The sequence below is a fragment of the Schistocerca americana genome, chromosome 4, assembly GCF_021461395.2.
Source record: "Schistocerca americana isolate TAMUIC-IGC-003095 chromosome 4, iqSchAmer2.1, whole genome shotgun sequence".
NCBI classification, from domain to species: Eukaryota; Metazoa; Arthropoda; class Insecta; order Orthoptera; family Acrididae; genus Schistocerca; species Schistocerca americana.
In genome coordinates this window covers 800,122,916-800,130,199 of record NC_060122.1, presented here as the reverse complement: position 1 = coordinate 800,130,199, position 7,284 = coordinate 800,122,916, and the positions used below count along the sequence as shown (strand labels likewise).

The 7,284-nt window shown below is 45.3% G+C and overlaps 1 non-coding gene across 1 annotated transcript; it reads left to right on the top strand.

The window, feature by feature from the left end:
- Positions 1 to 6,991: 6,991 nt before the first annotated feature.
- On the top strand, positions 6,992 to 7,063 carry Trnag-gcc. The gene has a single exon. It is a non-coding gene; the product is annotated as a tRNA-Gly (tRNA).
- The last annotated feature ends 221 nt before the right edge of the window (positions 7,064 to 7,284 follow it).

Here is a 7,284-nt window from a genome sequence, read left to right as displayed (position 1 = left end):
CCCCAAAGAGTACGTGCGTTCTCCATAGGGTTCGTTGGTTGACTGATTTTGGGGGAGGGGACCTCGTGCGGTCTAAGGTGCTGCAGTCATGGACTGTGCGGCTGGTCCCGGCGGAGGTTCGAGTCCTCCCTCGGGCATGGGTGTGTGTGTGTTTGCCCTTAGGATAATTTAGGTTAAGTAGTGTGTAAGCCTAGGGACTGATGACCTTAGCAGTTAAGTTCCCATGGACCAAACAGCAAAGAGCGAGGTAATCGGTACCATCGGATTAGGGAAAGACGGGGAAAGAAGTCGGCCATGCCCTTTCAAGGGAACTATCCTGGCATTTGCCTGAAGCGATTTGGGAAAATTACGGAAAACCTGAATCAGAATGTCCGGACGCAGGTTTGAACCGTCGTCCTCCCGAATGCGAGTCCAGTGTGCTAACCACTGCCCCACCTCGCTCGGGTTCTCTTTAGGGCACAACTGCAAATTTGTACCTCTTCAGTGCGTTGTGGCTTCAAAGTAAAGACGAAAATCGGAAAGAAGCTCATGTAATCTGAAAGGCTACTGCATAAATTGAAATTAGAGAAAGCAGACAAAAGTTGCCGCTGGTCTTCCTACAAAGGAGTCTGCTTTAAGAAAAAGACGGAAACCTGTGATTAGAGGACATGGATTTTGGCGTTTCCAGAGGACTGGATCCAGTGCATTAACTGTGGGAGATGGTCGCACGAACAGTGCTCTTCATTTGACGTTGATTGTGCGTTCATTTGTGACATTTGCTAAATGCGCACTGTTTGGGCATGTTTTGCGTACTCTTAAGGGCAGACGAAGGGAGGAGTGCGCATTTACCGTTTTTTTTTGCATTTTTGAAAAGTTCAATAAAAGTATTACCTCTCTAAACAATCCTGTTGGAAAAACATCCGCAACTGAGCATTATAGCGTAGGTTGAAAATACCGCTTCAGTTGTAAATTACTTTATTTTCACACGACCGGTTTCGGACTGTTATAAGCCCATCCTCAGGTGTCGTACTGGAAATAGCAAAAGATGGAGTTAATTTTCAGACGCCGCAACACACTCTCCGTCAATAGATGGTAGCACTTTTGCCACTTTGGTTTATCAATTTGCCTTCTCGTTCGCATCCGCTACTCCCTGTTCTGCGTTCATAGGCAGCACACCGCTCCTGGTACACGCGGCGCTCGGGGACCACAGCACAGCGTAAGTGTCGTGATATCATCTGTATATATTCCCTACCCAGGGAGTCGTCCGTAGTAGTGTCTGGTGCCACTTGTGCATTGACATAGGTTTCATAGCACCTAGCCCGACCGGCTGTTTCGAAATGTTTTTAAAAGTTATTAAAACTTTTTAGAAAAAGTTTGTTTTTTGTTTTTTATGTTTGTTGCGGCGTGTGAAAATTATCTCCTGTCTTTTGCTATTTCCAGTACGACACCTGAGGATGGGCTTATTACAGTCCGAAACAGGTCGTGTGAAAATAAAGTAATTTACAACTGAAGCGGTATTTTCAACCTCTGCTATTACCTCTCTGCTGCTACAGTTTTCTGAACACGCAGATTTTGTGTTAATAAATATAAATCACAATGATTAATTTTTCCTATTGGTAATAACCCAGATATTTACGGTTATTTCTTAACTGCGCTCTATTAGATGTTGTTCCCCTACTTCTAGTGATGTAAACACGGACACACACTGCACGAAAGGCCCTCTGTTGAAACTGCCAGGTAAGCGAACATCTTTGGCGACAACATTCACGGTGTCACAGCATATCCGAAACTACTACGATGAACCATGATTTTCTGCACAAATAACCGGCCACGTCAGCGCCGGTAAACAAAACAAAAGGAAAAACGAATGTCCCATATCTACTTCTGATTCAACCATTTCCAGAGAGACGCAGTCCGGAGCTGAATTTGGTATATCGCCTGCTCTTCTGACAGCCGACAGCAAATTACTATTGAAGTCATTAACAAACTGTCAAGTTTATTTTTTGTTATCACATAACCAACATAAATCCCATAAAACACGCCGAAGATACGTGTAAAGCAAACTAAACGAACAGAGAAATAGGGTTACGCACAAATGCGTCATAAACACGATGCGCGTTTCGCTTTTTCCCTGGACCATTAGAAACATATAGTGTTTTAGTCTTAAATACAAGAACATTTCATGTTTCCATTGTCTAAGATGACTCCATCAAATACAGCGTTGTACATGTAACGGGAACACCACTGGTACGTCACGAAAGGTTCGATGCATCGTCAAAAGTTTTCAGTGGCTCACAGTATGCTAACAAGCCTGTATAATGTTGTGTTCGTCGTAAGTGTAGCTTTTTATCCACTGAAATACCAAAGCAGCTATGATATCTTTAATGGAACTACGTAGTTTTACATGGCGACATCAGAGAACCATTGAAGACAGTAATGTGGTGATGATTCGTCTGTTAATGTACGTATCTAAAAAGCTTGCAAAGGACGCTGAAGTGAACTAAACACGAAGGCAGATGGTTCTGGCAAAACTCACTTTGGAGGGCACTGCCTCGTAAACATCGATCGGCTAGAGATGCAACAACACCATACTTCTTTCAGACAATCTTGAGCCATTTACTTTACGTTTTAGCACGTAAATAACTTACGATAGTGAGACGTATAGTGAAAGTAAACTCTTCTTCGCATAAAAGTAGCAGTCAGTAAGCATGTTTCGTTATGCTTAGTTCTTTACGTAATATGGTAGTAGTGCTAATACTATGTCAGATGGCTCGCGTGAAAAGGCATTCTGTATTGCAGTAACTAACGCTTCTTCAAAATATTGGCTCAAGTTGTTTGTCGTTAGAAGTATTGCTTAACACAAAAACTTCAAAGGCGTCACTGGCAAGCAGCGTGGATACAGTTTCATGTATCTGTAGTGCTGCTCTCAGTCTCCTTTGTAAGTTATTCCTCATCGACTACAATTTGCATTTCGTATTATTCTAGAGAAGGACGTTTTTTTCGTGCATGTGAGTGTACATTAAACCTGGAAAGGAAGGTAACAAATGAAATCACCGAAGGCTTAGGTTGTCGCGTCTAGTCCATCAGCTAGTTCGAACTATAATAAAGAAGAAAACATAGAATAAGATTCACGTGGACCAGCAACTGCTTCCAGAAACCAGAGTAACGCACTTCGTCTTCTTCCAGTCGAAAGTGGAACAGACATACAGATTCTACAACTACCGTAAAAACAGGAAGTCTGTACTTCTACATATCTGTCGCTACCTAATACCACTCATTACGCTTTGTGAACGATTCTCTTCTGTCCTGCTGAATTTAATAACAACATATGTAAGATGTTGTATGTGATTAATCCTGTTCTGTAAATTGATGGTGGAGGGGAGAGATAGGAAAGGAAAAGGAAGGAACTACTGATGTCAAATGCATCGAGACTTTATGCAGAATCGGCAGGGACTAGTCAAGATGTGTGCCAGACCGAGATTCGAACCCAAGATATCCTGCTTACTAGGCAGGTGCATTAACCACTGCGCCAGCCGAGCACAGTGTTTATCGCAAATGCGCGGACTGTCTCGGCACGCCTGTCGTCCGACCCACACTCCCACCGAGCGTCACCTGTCCGCAGTCCGTCCATATTCCCCATGCTCGCTACTTTGAGATTCCCGCAGGAGGTCCGATATAATTGTGCATCCGTACGTAAGGCGGTGGAGTCATTGCCGAAATGTAGTGTGAGGAGGGCTATGCGAGAGGCGTTTAATGAATTCGAAAGTAAAGTTCTATGTACTGACTTGGCAGAAAATCCTAAGAAATTTTGGTTTTATGTCAAAGCGATAGGTGGATCAAAACAAAATGTCCAGGCACTCTGTGACCAAAATGGTACTGAAACAGAGGATGACAGACTAAAGGCCGAAATACTAAATGTCTTTTTCCAAAGTTGTTTCACAGAGGAAGCTGCACTGTAGTTCCTTCTCTAGATTGTCGCACAGATGACAAAATGGTAGATATCGAAATAGACGACAGAGGGATAGAGAAACAATTAAAATCGCTCAAAAGAGGAAAGACCGCTAGACCTGATGGGATACCAGTTCGATTTTACACAGAGTACGCGAAGGAACTTGCCCCCCTTCTTGAAGCGGTGTACCGTAGGTCTCTAGAAGAGCGTAGCGTTCCAAAGGATTGGAAAAGGACACAGGTCATCCCCGTTTTCAAGAAGGGACGTCGAACAGATATGCAGAACTATAGACCTATATCTCTAACGTCGATCAGTTGTAGAATTTTGGAACGCGTATTATGTTAGAGTATAATGACTTTTCTGGAGACTAGAAATCTACTCTGTAGGAATCAGCATGGGTTTCGAAAAAGACGATCGTGTGAAACCCAGCTCGCGCAATTCGTCCACGAGACTCAGAGGGCCATCGACACGGGTTCCCAGGTAGATGTCGTGTTTCTTGACTTCCGCAAGGCATTCGATACAGTTCCCCACAGTCGTTTAATGAACAAAGTAAGAGCATATGGACTATCAGACCAATTGTGTGATTGGATTGAAGAGTTCCTAGATAACAGAACGCAGCATGTCATTCTGAATGGAGAGAAGTCTTCCGAAGTAAGAGTGATTTCAGGTGTGCCGCAGGGGAGTGTTATAGGACCTTTGCTATTCACAATATACATAAATGACCTTGTGGATGTCATCGGAAGTTCACTGGGCCTTTTTGCGGATGATGCTGTGCTATATCGAGAGGTTGTAACAATGGAAAATTGTACTGAAATGCAGGAGGATCTGCAGCGAATTGACGCATGGTGCAGGGAATGGCAATTGAATCTCAATGTAGAGAAGTGTAATGTGCTGCGAATACATAGAAAAAAAGATCACTTAGCATTTACCTGCAATATAGCAGGTCAGCAACTGGAAGCAGTTAATTCCATAAATTATCTGGGAGTACGCATTGGGAGTGATTTAAAATGGAAAGATCATATAATGTTGATCGTCGGTAAAGCAGATGCCAGACTGAGATTCATTGGAAGAATCCTAAGGAAATGCAATCCGAAAACAAAGGAAGTAGGTTACAGTACGCTTGTTCGCCCACTGCTTGAATACTGCTCTCCAGTGTGGGATCCGTACCAGGTAGGGTTGATAGGAGAGATAGAGAAGATCCAACGAGAGAGCAGCGCGCTTCGTTACACGATCATTTAGTAATCGCGAAAGCGTTACGGAGATGATAGATAAACTCTAGTGGAAGACTCTGCAGGAGAGACGCTCAGTAGCTCGGTACGGGCTTTTGTTGAAGTTTCGAGAACATACCTTCACCGAGGAGTCAGGCAGTATATTGCTCCCTCCCACGTATATCTCGCGAAGAGACCATGAGGATAAAATCAGAGACATTAGAGCCCACACAGAGGCATACCGACAATCCTTCTTCCACGAACAATACGAGACTGGAATAGAAGGGAGAACCGATAGAGGTACTCAAGGTACCCTCCGCCACACACCGTCAGGTGGCTCGCGGAGTATGGATGTAGATGTAGATGTAGAATTACGTGAATACTTAGTGTGTGTTCTTTCGGACATGTCCGAAAGGACAGACACTCGGCATTCATATACTTTTTCTTTCTGCTATGAATACATGACGAGGGAGATAGGTGACGTGTAGCACCTCACAAGCCAGAATTAGATTTTACTTTAATTATGAATAATGTTTAATAGACTCTTGCTGACGTACATTGTACAATTTCACTTCTCGTAAAACGCCAAATTTATCACTAACGTACTGTAGTTCAAGAGCGCAGTTATTATTTAATCCTGGATTCTGCCTATGGGGTAGTGTTAAAGAGCCCCGTAACAAGACTTTATGGAGACATATTGCACGCGAGATGGAAAGTGGGGGTGGCAGTAATTTAGCTCACCGCAGGGAGGCGGGGACCCCGGGACGTCGGAGACAAGTGTCCCTCCGTCACGCGTCTTAATAAAGAAGGGGGAGATGCCACCCCAGAGTAGCGTCGCGTCACCCGAGCAGGGACCAGGCGTGTGTGTGTGCGTGTGTGCGTGTGAGCGGGGGCCACCCAGCGTCTCAGCCGCCAGCCGCAGCTGCCCCGCGGGGTGCCCGTAATGACGATGCAGCCTGCTTATGCTAATTGGCGGTTACCCACGTCTCGAGGATGGCTCACTTCTCCCTTTCCCCAGCAGCAGATCATGGTACCACACGGAATAACCGCGGAAGGCCACCCGCACGTAACCACTGTCTCCCAGGCCCTTATCCCGACGAAACGCGAGGCTCTTGAACTGAACACTGCACGCGCCTTTCCTCACTGTGTTTACTACACAATTCCTAATGTCAAATACAGGGTGACGACGGCAGTCTGTGGTCCCAATGTCAACTAGTCGGCGCGTCTTTCTGCACTGCTACTTCGTTTGCTGCAGTATCTGTCTGAAATGACAACATGTGCGACATTGTACCTCAAGCTCTGGTAACACTTAGTCCAAATAACGACGCAATCACATCATTTAACGAAACATTTTCTTTACATTATTTGCAAGTCTGCTGGTAAGAATTTCGTCTATGGGAGTTGCAACGACTAATTAAATTCAAGCCGGCCGAAGTGGCCGTGCGGTTAAAGGCGCTGCAGTCTGGAACCGCGAGACCGCTAGGTCGCAGGTTCGAATCCTGCCTCGGGCATGGATGTTTGTGATGTCCTTAGGTTAGTTAGGTTTAACTAGTTCTAAGTTCTAGGGGACCAATGACCTAGGCCGGCCGGAGTGGCCGAGCGGTTCTAGGCGCTACAGTCTGGACTCGCGCGACGGCTACGGTCGCAGGTTCGAATCCTGCCTCGGGCATGGATGTGTGTGATGTCCTTAGGTTAGTTGGGTTTAAGTAATTCTAAGTTCTAGGGGACTGATGACCTCAGAAGTTAAGTCCCGTAGTGCTCAGCGCCATTTGAACCATTTTGAACTAATGACCTCAGCAGTTGAGTCCCATAGTGCTGAGCCATTTGAACCATTTTTGAATTAAATTCAAAGTCAGCCTCCGTAGCGTAGCGGTAGCGTTTCCGCCTGCCACGCAGGAGGCCCGGGTTCAATTCCCGGCAGGGGACTGGAAGTTGTTTGTCCATCATCATTGACCCGCAAGTCACCGAAGTGGCGTCAACTGAGAAGGTCTTGCAATACGGCGGCCGAACTCCCCCGCATGAGGCCTCCCGGACAACAATGCCATACGATCATTTCCATTAAATTCAAATAAACACGAACTTCTAGCACGCTGGAATAATTGTAGGTCAGCAACTTCTGTTGTTAATCAGTAGAACGAAAAACCAGCA